The sequence below is a fragment of the Capra hircus genome, chromosome 15 (genome assembly GCF_001704415.2).
Source record: "Capra hircus breed San Clemente chromosome 15, ASM170441v1, whole genome shotgun sequence".
NCBI lineage: Eukaryota > Metazoa > Chordata > Mammalia > Artiodactyla > Bovidae > Capra > Capra hircus.
Genome location: NC_030822.1, coordinates 20,324,213 through 20,338,049, shown reverse-complemented (window position 1 = coordinate 20,338,049; position 13,837 = coordinate 20,324,213). Strand labels below are relative to the sequence as shown.

Below are 13,837 nucleotides of genomic sequence, written 5' to 3'. Positions count from 1 at the left end.
CATTCTTTTTTCTGTTTTGCCTATTATGATTATTAATTTTGCCTGCCTGCAAGTAAAGAATTCTAAGAAGCAAATTTTTTTTTCTTCAAGGCTATTCATGGTCTAATTTATTAACTAGCTGGGAGGCAGTTTAAATCCATAAAAATAAACTTAGAGGACTTTCCTCTAGCTTCCCAAGGCAGTTTCCCAAAGCCTCTCTCCCGTCTCTCCATCCAGAGACCAAGTCAAGTCCAGGAGAGGCAGAAAAAACCAACTTTTCGCAGAATGCCCAACTCCTCCCATACACCAAGTTGGATTCTGAAACTGCAAACAGTAGCTGGTGGGGAGAAGGGGGACTGATATTCCCCTAGAAGGGTAAAACTTCCTACTGTAACCTATACCTATACTTAACCACAACCGAATGCCCCCATCCAGGTTGGTACATTCTTGGAGCCTTTTTTGTTTTAAATCACTAGCTGATTCCAGAGAGGCCTAACCGATTAATTTTCCAAGCAGCTGCGAAGGTGGAAGCATTTCAAATCCTGGTTTTGCTCCTTTCCCACCCTCCTCTCAACTAAGAAGCTATCTCATTACTTAAGTAATCGTTAACACTGTGCAAAAGCAACCCGGGAAGCCAGGCATCCGACACCCGGAAGCAGTCTCGCTCGGAGACTAGACTCCCCCCACCTCAGCCACAGCTTCAGCCCCCCCAGCTCAACCCGGGGCTTCCTATAGCCCTAGCCCAGTCAGAGACCCATTTTGGAAAGGAAGGGAGTCTCCAAACACCTCGGAGTCGCCTTGCCTTGGTCCACTAGGCCACTGGGCCACTGCCTCCCTATCCCAGATCCAAGCCTCAGCTTTTGCTGCTGTTGTTTTAATTACTTCATTCTCAAAACCATCTCCAAACTTCTTAGCTGGGGTGAAGGGGAGAGCTCACTTTTGGCCCTCCCCGTCCCCAGCCAAAGAGTAATTACCAATTAAGATGACAAAGTTTTACTCTCTAGGGCCAAATAAGATAACAACTAATCAAATTGCCTTGAGACGTTTGCAAAGGTCACCAGCTATAAAAAATGTAATGTCAAAGGCAGCAACTATTATTTCTCCTCCGTAAACTCGCCAGGCTTTCAAGGTCTTTGCTTTTCATTTTCTGCTCCCACCCCCTCCTCAAATCTTCCCAAGTTCTAGTTAAACCTCCAGTATGGCTTAGGGAGCTTTAGATAAAATGAGAGAAAAAAAAAAGAGAGAGAGAGAGAGAAACCACCATTCACTTTGTTTTTAAACTTTCTAGAAATCACTCATGACTGGAGGGCCGAATTTTAGCACTCGAAAAAGAAAGCATTTCCACTTGAAATTCAACTCCATTTCCCCCAATTACACTTGCTAAAATCCAGGGCTATTATGGTGCAGGGAGACTGAGAAAATCTGCACAAGGAAAGAGGCAACAACTTTATGAACTTTGAAAAGACACTTTTTCTCCTGGGGTCTTAGAATCGAAAAGCTCTCGAATTACTCAGACTAATTAGCAGGGAGAGGATGTGATCAGACCAACGGAAAGCCACTGCTTTCATATTGATTTTTCTAAAGGCCTCACAAAGGAAAAAATCAGGAGCTTTGGATTAAAAAAAAAAAAACTACCTTTCCACCTCGAAACTTGTTGAAATGGCAACACCAGCGGCAGCTTTGTCAGAGGAAGACAAGGAAAAATACCCACCGAACGCTGGGGGCCCGAGGACAGGGAGGACCCCAGCTTTCGCAGGGTGAGGGCGAAGGTTGGGGAAAACCCGGGGCGCAGAGAGTTTTCAAGTTCCGAGCTCTGCGCCCAAGTTGGGGGCGAGAGCCTAGGGGTTTGATGGAAGCTGACAATCCTCCCGTTCGGCTCCGAGCTCCCTCGGAGCGCGCGTACCACCACACGGGCCTGGCAGCTTCCTTCCCGGCTCCCGCTCCCTCGCTCTTTCTTTTGGCCTCCGGCGTGGGGCTGCAGTGCCGACTGATTGCTCGAGCTGGCGGCGGGCGCGGCGGCCCGGAGCGCTCGGGTGCCAGCGGCTTCCTCGGAGCCCGGGAGAGCGCCGCACAAAGCCGGAAGGGCGGGCGGGCGGCGGCAAGGCGAGCCGGCTCCCTCGGCGCTCCCTCGGCGCGCGGCTCTCTGCGCGCTCGCTGGGCCCGCGACTGGACAAAGCGGCCGGCGGCGGCCGATCGCTGCAGCCGTTCCCGGGCCTGTGGCACCGCAGAGCCTCTTCGTCCTCTCCGGCTGGCCGGGAGCATTTGGCAACGCTGTGGCCGGGAGCCTCGGCGGCTGCGGCGCCCAGAGCCTTCGTCCTTCCTGCGAGATCAACCCGCGCTGGCGCTGGGGTTGAGCGAGCCGGCCGCCCGGAGCCCTGCGTTGCTCCCGCTCACCGGCGGTCGCCCTCTGACGCCGGCTTTCGCTGGAAGTAGAAAGTTGGGGCTCCTGCGTGGAAACTTCTCTGGTCCAACTCTCCCGGCGTAGCAGTGGGGGAGGGGACGGGCGAGAGGAAGGAAGGAAGGGGGGAGGAAGGGGGAGACCTGCCTGAATATTGCAATAAAAATGAAGCAAGAAAAAAGAAGCGGACTCACCTTTCTGAGGCATCCTCTCTGGTCAAAGCTCCTGTCAAGAGTTTTGTTTGATTTTTTTCCCCCCTGTTGTCGTTGCTTAAAGACCACAACGGTTTGAAATGACGGTGTTTTAAAGGAGTTGCTGGCGAGAGTTTTCTCCACGGACGCTGCTGGTTTGGTGTGTGAGAGCAATTCTCAGATCCCTGGGAAGGAGACAGAGATTGACAATAAAATGGGCTGTCAGCGGCTGGAGAGTGAGAGATAAAGAGTGTGGGTGAGGGAAGTGGCTGCAGCCAGCACACCTATGCTGATTGGTGATGGCTCAAGTGTGTTAATGTGTGTGTGCCGGGCGCCCGGCCTCGCCTCCACCGCTCCTCACTGGCCCATTAGCGAAGCCTGACCTCTGTCATCATCCTCCAGCAAAACACTTCCTCCTGCGCCTGAACCAGAGCGGGAAATGAGGCCGAGCCACGGTTCGCTTTTCAAACCCACTAATCACTCCGCAACATGCAAATGCACGGATCGCTCCCACACAAAATATTGCTTTATGCAAAGCAGCGCCGGGGCCTCGCGCCAGCCGATTGGATGCTCCCTCTCCCAGCCTGGTGCAATTGGTCCGTTTGTTTGAATATGAATACACTTGTTTTCGGCCCCGCCGGTGTGTCCCCGCTGCTCTCCCCGGCGCTGGGCCCCCCGCGCCTGGGCTCTGGGGCTGGCGCTCGAGACATCTCTAAGGCTCGGAGCGCTCCGGGAATCAGCGCGGCCCGCTCTGTGGCCGCGAACTTGAGGGGTGGAGTGAAGGCCGCTGAGCTGGGGGTCGCGCCTCCCACACACTTCAGCTGGGCGCGGGACTCACAGCTCATGGATGGAGCAAGTTTCTGTAGCTGCGCTCTTCCCTTTCTTGCCAACTCCTGTGCAGCGTGGCCTGCTGCCCCGCCTTCGCCCGCCCTCCCCTCGCGTCCCTACCCCATCTCCGTCTGGACCCTGGGACGCGAACACCGCAGTGGCCGCGCCCTAGCCCACCTGGCGGCGGCGAAGACGACGAGAAAAGGGCGTGAGCATCACTGGGTCCCGGCAGTCACACTCGCGCCGAGGCCAAGGCGAAGCTTAGGCCGAGAGGAGGCCGCCCGGCCGGGCACTTGACGAGGCGAGGCGGCCTTCCCAGTGCAGGCCTCCGGGGCCTGCCCATTCCCTCACCCTCGCTCCCCCTGCCCTTTCTTCTGTTCGTTCTCCTTTCGGAAGGCGCGGTGCGCAGTGGAGCGGAGGCACAGCCGGGGCTGGAGAGGCCCGAGCAAACACACCACTTACTTTGTGTACAGAGGGTTCTTGTGAAAAGCCTGAAGAGTCCTCACCAAACACTCACCAACTTCTCCCACGTGCCATTTGTTGACTAAGTGCGGCTGTTTTTCCAGGCGCCCGAGAGGAGGGGACGCAAGGGGGAGATAAAAAGGGGGGTGGAGGCCTGGAGTGGAGGGAAACTACCAATGCTGGGAGAGTGTGTGTCTGTGTGTGTGTGCGCGCGCGCGTTCTCGCTCGCTCGCGATGTCGGTGTGTCAGCGTGTATCCGTGTGTGCCACCAGTTATCTTCTGTGGTGTGTGTCTTTCGCACGACGGTTCCCTCTCCTGGGTCTGCTCAGTCCACGGAGGCAATTCCCCTTCAGCTGTTGCCAGAAAACCGGGGAGGAAAGTAAGTAAATGGCTTTTCTCTTCTGACCACACACCACAAGTCCATTTGTTGAATGCCGGACGATTAGGACACACCTCAGTACACTCCAAAGGCTCCCCTCGGTGCCCGCAGTTAAGGTGACCGGGGAGGGAGCGGCTGCCCCTTCCGGCAAAATTCCGGGCTCTCTTGGAGCTTGCAGGTCGTGAGGCAAGGAAAGGGGAAGGTTTGGGATGGGGCACACACCCCAGGATCCGACAAAAGAGGATGGGGTTGGAAGAGCTGAGGTAGGGACACTGAGAGGAAGCCGTCGCCAGGTAGACTTGACTCTTCTCCACTTGTGCAAAGTGCAAAAAGTCAGAGCTCATCAGTAAAGTCTCTGTCACCTGAACTCACCGCTGACCCGCCGCGCGACGGCTGCCCCGGGAGCTGGGACCCTGAGGAGGCTGCAGGCTGCCTTGGGCCGGCTCCGGGCCTAACGTGGGTCTCACATTCTCCTCCCTGACCTGCGCCCACTAACGCCGCAGCGGAGAGGCCGGGCAGAGTTGCGGGGTGAGCTGGGAGGTCTCCCCTGTCTGGGCCAGAGTTGGGGTAGCACAACCCGATCACCATCTCGGCCTGCGGAAGGCCCTTCCAGCGGCCCAGGAGCCATACAGCGCCGGGAGAAAACCCAGACCAAAGAAACTAAGGAGGTGGCGATGGGCGCCCCGGTCGGCGGCCTTCTGTGCGAGACTTCGTAGGACCGAGACTTTCAGAGGATCCCAGGCAGCGAGGCAGCGGGCCCATCCCAGACCAGCGAGAGCCTGCATTCTTTCTCTCTCCCTTTACTTCGTAACAATCAGTAAAGAAGCTCGAACTCAAGCCCACTGAGCACAAGCGGCGGGGGGAGGAATCCCAGAGACTGTCCGAATCGAGGCGAATATCATTTTTACAACCTCTCAATTAGCGACCGAGTGGATTAGCACCTTCTTAAGCTTTGCCTTAGAGAGAAGCAGCCGTAATCTTGTTGCTATTTCCCCCCTGGGCACTAGCTCTTTGAATCAGCTCCTTCTCCCACCCTCCCACCCCCACCTCACCTCGGAGAAAAGTTTTAAACAACAACAAAAAATCATAAGAGGCGAGGAGCGGGAGTGAATGCCACTGACGTCATTGGGTGAAGGTGGGGGCTCAGAGAAGGACTCTTGGAAACCACTCTGCACAAACAAGAAACAAAAAAGGACTTGGCAGCTTCCAATGTGTCAATATTTGGGGGAGGGGGGAGCTCAGCCCGCCGGGAGGCAGTTTTCAAAGTTGGAGGAGAGCGGGGAGGAGAGCTGGAGTTCCTGTCCTCTCTGGGCTAGCCTCAAGGAGGGCGGGGGTGCCGTTCTACCTCGGGCCGCCTGGCGCCCTCTGCCAAGTACCTGTTCCGGGGGCGGGGGAGGGGGGGCGACAGGGCAGGTTGGGGGACTGGGACGGAGCTGCAGCGCGCCAGGGCCGGAGGTGTGCGCAAAATTGAGACAATTCCTAGGTCGCCATTTTAATTGCGGCTTCCAACACGACCGAGGCCCACTTGCTGCCCTCCGAGTCGGGGTTGGAGGAAGTCGAGCCTTCCATTTCTTTCTCGCCTTTTCCCGCCTCTCCCTAGGTACCCACCCCCCGCCCTCACCCCTTGGCGTCGGAGGAGGACTTTTCTCTGGCCTGTTCCCGCAGGGGCTGCCCGGGTCATCCCACCCGGTAGGGGGAGGCTGTCTTTGCCGAAGGAGTCGCGCTGGGGGATCGCCGCTCGCCTAAGAGTGCCCGGAGTCTCTGGTCAGTATTGGTGCGTAAGTGTGAGGTCGGGCAGCATCTCACCCCCAGCGGTCCCTGGCATTCGCCCCCTGCCCGATCTTCAGGTTTCCCGCCCGGAGGGTGGCCTCTGGCGAGGCAAAGCCATGCCCGGCTCGTGAAGAATGTTCGCTAGCTTCCCGGTTTCGGAACCAAGAGTCTCCCAACCGGTGCTGTGACACCTCTGAACTGCAGCTTTCCACCGCCTAGCAGAGGAGCGGGACTGGCGTGCTGGCCAGGGCGGAGGAGAGCTTTTCTTTGGAGGAGGAAAGTCTCCGCCAACACCTGCGTCACTTTGCAGAGCCTGAAACGGCTCTCCCTCTCTCTGCAGGCCCTGAGAAAGTGGGTTCCCAGCCTCGTGGAGCTGACGAAACGGGTCCAACGAGCACCAAACGCAAAGGCGACCATCCTGCCGCCCAGCCAGGGAAGCCTTCTCCCCTCGGGGCCTCTCTCTTTTCTCCAGCAACCTGCGAGTTTCCAGCTCACTCGGCAGCCTCGCCGAGCCCAGAGCGCCGGGAAGCGGAGGAGAGCAGAAGCCGGACGGGTGGCGCCTCCAGGCTGCAGCCACGCTAGGCTGGGGAAAGCCACGGTGCCCTCGCCCTTCCTCGCCTCTTGCCAAATGGCAAGTGTGTCTCAGCACCCTCTGGGTTCGATTCTCTTCCATTCATATTAGGCGGCAAGCGTCTCTTTCTCACACCTCCCCCTCCAATACTCAGAAAAAAATAAAATAAAATCCCAACTGTGTCTTTCAGCAAAGAGATTCCTGCTGCCCCGCAGGTCGGACTCTCAAGCCTTTGCCTTCTGGACCCTACATGCTGTTGTCTAAATAGGGACCAGGTTTAAAACTCCTGATATGCGAGACACGTGCACATAATTGCAAGAAACAGCACTCTCCGATTTTTACAAATATGGTTTCTAGGAAAGTTTGCTGTTCATTTCATTACCCAGGCTCTCCATGGCTCCTTTCCCTGTAACCTCCGCCCTTAAGAGGCCAGAGTTCATCTTCAAATGAAAAGCAAGCCAAGGCCACCTCAGTCCCTTCTCCCTGGAGATTCCCTCTCTAAACAGCTGCCTGTTTTTAAAGGCGAGGGACCGAGTCCTGCAGTTTGTCCTGGATTGGCGCAAGGAACACGCGGGCTGGAAACTGAGGGCTTTGCTGTGGGGTTTGCGGCAGGGGCAGGAGGAGGGAGCAAATGTCATGGCTGGCTCGCTCGAGCAGCCAGGGAACCGGAGCTGAGCGTATCCTGACGGGCTTTTAAAATGCCATTGATTGGGACAAGCTGTTCCCCACCCTGGTAAGAGTTAATCTGCCTGTTAAGGCACTAAGGGGCTCAATACGAGTTTTATTAGCGATTGGAGAACAGAGGCGGCAGCGAGGGATCAAAAGCGGAGATCCCAGATACCGGTCAGCCCCGTCACAAAAAAAAAAAAGTATTATCAATTAGGAAACAATTCGACGCTTTTCATCACTTCCTAACTCAGTTTCACAGACAGTGACTTACAAACCTGACTAGCGGGGAAAACCAAAGCCGAGGAGCGACCCGGGGTGAGAGGCGCGGGGGAGGAGCTGCGGGTTGGCTCTACCGAGTTCCGCCCGCGAGAGTTTTAAGAAAACTCAGCCCGGGGCCCTGAAGCCTCAGATTCATTCCTCCCGAGAGCAGAGAGGATGATGAATAAAACAATAAATATCGCCACCGATATCGACACCCGTCCCTCCGGGCCACTCCCAACTGCTCCGGCAGGGCTCCTGCGCACTGTGGCGTCTGGCCCCCAGCGCGCAGCAGCGGGGCGGGCCGGAAAGTTTGCGCAGCGAGGACTCTCCTTCCGTCTCTCCAGCGCTGCCCCCTTCTGCCCCGGAGGGGCGTTTGATACCCTTCGGCTTTCCTTTAAAATCCTGAAATAAATAAACGTCCAGACCTTGGGGAAATTTGAATAGTAACTGATTCAATAATCCAAATTATATGAGTGGATCTGAGAGAAAAAAATAAACAAGCCAACTGCATGTGCCCTCTGATCAAAGACAGGGGACGGAGAAGGCGACAGAGGAGGTCCCCGGCTAGCCCTGGGCGCGGGGCGAGGACTCTGGTCAGAGGTAATTATGTCAGTGCGTTTTCTCGCCGTGACAGCCGAATAAACACAATCTCCAATAAACATCTCTAATGAGGGAGGAGGCCCGAGGATGGCTGGGTTTGATTTATGACTGGAAGAGAAGGTTCACTTCCCACTGCGAAGCGGGTAACCTGCTCGCCGCCCGGCTCTGGAGAACGGAACCCGCGGAGGAGAGGACCCCAGGCCCAGGTAAGGCGCTCGGCCGCGTGGCCACTTCTCTCCTTCCCGGCTTCCCGGGTAAGGTGGGCAGGGGGCGGCCCTTGCTCAGAGTTGGGCCGTGGTCCTGAGCACCTGTCACAGGTGCCTGAAATAGAAATGGCCTCCGAAGGTGCTCCCAGAAAGCCTAGAGAGGGGATGCCAGGAGCACGAGGGAGTGTGGGGAGAACCCAGGCCTGACCTAGAGCCCCCCCAACCTCTCAGGCGGGTGCTCCAGTGCCTGGCGTAAGACTTTCTGGCATCTCCGGCTGTGTGGGGCTAGACTCCTGAACCAAGAGGTAGTGTGGGGTCGTCTCTAACCTGACTCACTTTGGAGAAACTTCCGGCGGCCGGCTTGGGTTGTCCTGGGACGTGAGAGTAGCTGGGCGCTGCTCTCCCCGGCACTCAGAGGTCCGACTACCCTGGCGCCCACTATCTTCCCACACGGGCAGCGAGCACAGCGCCCGCGGTAACCCGAGCCGCGCGTTCTAGCTCAGTGAGAATCGCTAATTATTAGGTCTTCCGAAGTGAAGCTCAAATCGCACGCTGCGTGCTTTACGCGCTGCCCAGCTCTGTGGGCAGCATTCTTTCGTCCTCCTCTCCTTTCTGAGAAACGAACTCCTATCTCTAAGACTTTGTTTCGGCGCAACTACCTACACTTTGCAGCCGCCGGAAACTTTTGCTGCACTTAGCCCGAACCGCGCGGCGGGGCGTTTCTACGCGCTCCAGGCTCGGGTGGGGACCTCTGCACGCGTGAATGCCGCGAACTGCTAGTCAAGGGAGTTCCAGGTACAAACTGCATCACCCCCACCCCCAGCATGTCTCACGATCGCAAGAGGCTGCAGCAGACAGTAGCAGCAGATCCCTGTCTCCCTTTTCCCACTTTCCTCTCAGCCCCTCCCCGTAGCTCAGCACTCAACTGGAAGTCCACTCAAAACACTGGAACGTTTTGCCACTTTTGCAGAAAAGCACGCCCGGCAAGGACAAGACACCCTCCCCGCTCCCCCCCCCCCCCCCATCTTATCCTGCCCTCGGTAATTCCCTTCCACCTTTATCTCCTTTTAAAAGCAAAAATCAAGCCCCTGGGCTACTTGGGGCCGGCTTCGTTTGGGGACACCCGTCGTGGGCAGCAGAGGGACGGCACGGGTCCGAGCGGAGCCGGGGCCAGAGACCCGGCGGTTACCTGGGAACCGAGGGCGGGGAGGCAGGTGAGCTTGGCGGCGCGGGTTCCCACACTTCTCACCGCCGCTCCGCAGGGGGAAGTGGCAGATCTGACAGCCGCGTTCTACGCGAAGACCTGCCCCAGAGTTTAAATGTCAATGATAAGAAAAGAGGGTGCTCAGGCAGGCGCTAACTTTCCTTAATATCCATGCCAGCGAGGTCCTCATTGGCTGCCGGACCCGCGTGACGTCATGGCGGCCAGAGTTGGGCTCTGCTCCGTGCAGAGTTGCGCTCGCGCGGGGCGGGAGCCTCACCTCCCCATCCCGAGTCCGGCCCGCTCAATGTCCTGCCACGGCCTTACTGGGCCCAGCCCTGGGCTGCCCACGCCCAACTCATCTTGACCCGCCCCGCCCTCCTTTAGGCGGTAGAGTCAACCGCAAGGAAACTAGTCCTCCTGAGTGCGCTCTTCCTCCCCGCCTGGCACGCGAGTCCCTTTCTCTGGGCTGGGCAACTGCATTTCCGGGTGCCCACCGATGATCCCCTCTTCAGATCCTCGGAGGAAGTCACTTCATCAGAGGGACCGGAGGTGGCGCTGGGTTGGAGAGGGAGACTTGGCGGGAAACGTTTGCAGGAGGAGTTCGAGGAGAGATGGGTACCCCAACCTGGCCAAGGCGCCTACAAGTCACCAGCTGGGTGTAGACGGGGCGGCTCAGGAAGAGCACGGAGAATCCATTCCCTCTTTGGCTAAGCCAAAGTTCTCATCAGGTCCGCTGGGTTCTCAGAAGGCGACCCCCAAAAGGCGCCTGTCCGTCTGATCCGTCCGTGGATCCCCCTCACCACCCTCCCTCCTTGGGTTCCAGTCACGTAGGAAATGTAGGCGATTTTATTACTCTTTGACTTAGAGGTTAACTGTTGACTTTGTGGCCTGGAGGAGGAAAATAGGAAAGTCCCCGATTCTGAAGTCAAGATTCCCCTTCCTGGAGCCGAGGACACAACAGAAATTGGAGCAGGATTGGCAGGATACTAACCTGGTGGTCTGTGCTTTTTTTTTTTTTTTTTTTTTTCCTTTCATGCGCTGTGGGCCGGGAGATGGCTTAGTCGAGCTGGGCCTAGCTGTCTTGTGACGGGGACTTAGACCCGCCTTGTCATTCTGGTGTCTCCCTCCCTCCTCTCTAGCAGGGGAGGGGGCTTCTCAGTGTCCAATCCCTTCCTTTTCTGCTTTCTTCCGAGTCTCGAACTTGGAAGTGACAGAGGTCCGGCCCGGAGGGGCAGGGGGCGCTTGACGAGGTGGCGGCAGGGAAAGCGGTGGGGTGTGGAACCGCCTTTAGGCAGCCCGTGGGAGGCCAAGCCCCTGAAGACCCGGGCGAGTCTGTGTGGAGGCCAGGAGGGGCACGTCTAGGCCGGAGGATGACCCGGGGGCCGGCTCCCACGTGCCTTGCTCGAGCGGGGGCGGCAGAGGGAGAGCCGAGCACAGATGGCGCCGAGGCGCGCGAGGTCCAGCGGTCCCCGCTCCCGCCCCCGGCACACCTGGATAGGTGTGTGACTTCGCAACCGGCCGGGAGGCGGCTCCAGGCAGCCCGCCTGCCGCCTCCTCTCGATCCTTCCAGCTCCCTGCCGGACTTGATACTCTTTTTCTTTTCTTTCTACTCTGTCCGTCGAGGGTAGGTAGGGAACTGATGGAAAAGGGAAATCGGAGCCTGTCGGCGGTGAGGTCTAAGCGTGGTGTTTCACTGATTTACAAACATTCCCCACACTCCTCCCGGTTCCAAACCCCTGGTCTTCCAGTGTCGGGGGCAAGGAGCGTCCTTCCACCACCCCCCACCCCCTCCACCGGCCACTCTGATCTGGACCAGGACCCCACTGATCTGATCAGGGGTCGGCCGGGGAGTGGCGCTCTGGGAGGAGTTTGCTCTGGTTTCTCCGTCGCCATCAGCCGCTTCCCGTGACCTAGTTTCTTGGTAATCTCCTAGCTCACCTCCAGTATCTGGTCGAGGCCCCGGCCCCAGAAGTCCTGAGGTCTCCCCCGCCCCCAAGGTCCGCCTTGGAGTTTGGACTGCGGGTAGGCCTAGGGCTTGAGTAGGCCTTCGGACTCCCTAGTTTCTGGCCGCGGCTCGCTTCCCACCCGCCCCCTCTGTGCGCCTCCGCCACGAAGGCTGCTCCGGGCTTGTTTGGAGTCCGGGCCATTAAGTGTGCGCGGATCCCTGCAACCCAGCAGGGTGCTCGAGAGCGACGCTGGAAACGCCACGGCCGCCGCCTTCTTATCTGCCTGTCAGTAAAGGGCGCGCTCGGGGCGAGCTGGAGCACCGGGCGGTGGAGGCGAGGCCGGACTAGGCCCTTCCGAGCTGCCGGCCAACACACAAGCCGCTCTCCATTTGCCCCGGGCACGGAAGCAGGGCGGGAGGAAGCTGGCGCTGAGATGGCCACCCGGGAGGATGCGAGATGTACGGCTGCCACAGCTCGGTACCCCAGCTAGCTGGTGACCCAGGAGGACTCTGGAGATCCTTCCAGGACCCGAAAGCCGGGGTTCCCCTTCAAGCCCGTCTTGTGGGCAGCTTGTCTGGGCGAAAGTCTTCGTGGTGCCCAGTCCGCGAGGCCTAGCCTTGCCCCACCTGGGCACAGGCAGATTTCTGTAGGCCGCACGGGCAGAACGGCAACACGGGCGGCCCGGGGCATCATCGACGACTCGCAGTCCTGGGATGGGGGCAGTGCGACCCGAGGCGGGCTGCAGGTGGTGTGCAAAGGGCCCGAAACGAGAAAGGAACCCCTTTCCTTCCAGGCCTCCCCCCAGCTCAGGCTAGCTCAGGCTGAAATTCGCCGACACCCAGGACAGTCCCCGGCTCTGCTTCACCACCGCAGCAGCGAGCGGAGCTCGGCAGCCGCCTGCTCAGAGGGGTTCCCTGGTCACCCTCGGCTTGTGACGGCGAGAAAACCCAGAGCCTCCCTTCCAGCCCAGGTTGGGAGGAGGATGGGATTGAAGGGCCTGAGATGGCGGGTAAGAGTGGAGTGAGGGAGCGAGAGGAGAGATTACAGAGCGAGGCTTGCTTGGAAGGAGACTGGAGGAGAAGATAGCCGGTTGTTGGCTTGAAGTGTAGCAGAGATCTGTTGTTCTTGTCCAAGGTACGTTTCTCGCTCTCTTTCCCCCCTCCCTCAACTACTTTGTGCAAATAAAGGCTTCCAGACTGGCGGAGCCCCTCCTGCCGGATCTGTGCTACAGGGTGGGTGGGAATTGGTTATTTGTCTTTTCACTGAGAATGACACTGAGTCTCCCGAACAATTGACAAGTAGAAATGGATTTTTTCCATCTTAGCATTTTAATTTCATTTTACTACGTCTGGACTATAACGCATGCTGTTAACTTCTGTTTTTAATTATTATTCCTGGGTGGGTGCTAGTTCATAAAGGGGCTTAATAAAGCTCTTCGTATAAAAATTAATCGAGGGAGAGGGAAAAGTCTGATTAATTGAGGAAAAATACTATATATATGTATATGTATAGTATTTTTCAATTAATCATATATATATAGTGTGTGTGTGTGTCATTTCAGACAGCTGTACAAGCCAGAAATCCATATATTATCTCAGAAATTAAATTTACTGAGTAGTTAGTGCATGTGTTTCTTGGTTCCGTCCCTTCCACTCCCTTCCCTTTAAGCAAGATTTCATTTTACATAAAAACTGGAGGAATGTTCATGAATCTAAGCATCAGAAAAGGAAGTAGAATAGATAATATTTGCTATCCCTTTACCCAGATCTAAAAGGCTGCATAAAGGCATGATTATATGCAACACTGGTTTCTCTGCTATTCAATTATTTTTCTGCTATCATTCAAAGAAATGATTGGTTTCTTCTCTGTTAAGTAAGTTCTACCCCACCATAAACTTTTCTTACACATTTGAGAAACATTTTCCAGTCCTTCCAGCTTGCTTTCCCACTAAGAAAATCTGTATTACAATCAATTGAAGAAAACTCTGCCTTTCTTTTCTTTCTTTCTTTTTTTTTAATATTTTCATGTGAAGTCAGTCTGTGGTACCATGTTTGATTTCTTTCTCTCTCTTGTCCGGGTGGAGACTGAGACATTAGCTGAATTCCCTGGGGGTGATTGGATGCAATTCGCTGAAAGTAGACAGGCACGTCCTGGATGTTAGAAATTCACTTTTTCTCAACATGACAAGGCCGCCTTCGATCTACAATTGTATTTGAATGGGCAATGAGCGGAAAGATCTCTCATCATTAAGCCTGTTTCTACTTTAACAAAATAACTAGAGCCTTCATTTGCACACAAATACTCATAAAACTCAGATTCTCTGCAACTCTTTAATAAAAAAGGATGGCTGCCTAATTTAAACTGGAGGTGAGA

The 13,837-nt window shown here is 56.4% G+C and overlaps 1 protein-coding gene across 6 annotated transcripts in view; it reads right to left on the bottom strand.

The window, feature by feature from the left end:
• The window catches only part of PAX6 (paired box 6), a 29,091-nt gene extending 19,433 nt beyond the window's left edge, over positions 1 to 9,658 (bottom strand). For 2 of the 6 annotated variants that reach the window (XM_005690045.3, XM_005690048.2), the window contains exons 1-2: positions 9,504 to 9,658; positions 2,572 to 2,753 (exon numbers count right to left, since the gene is read on the bottom strand). The gene's annotated coding sequence lies outside the window, so the exon portion shown is untranslated. Of the gene's footprint in view, positions 1 to 2,571; positions 2,754 to 2,852; positions 3,138 to 9,503 lie in introns of those variants that run through there. The other 4 variants (XM_013969818.2, XM_005690046.3, XM_005690049.3 and 1 more) reach the window with 4 other exon arrangements.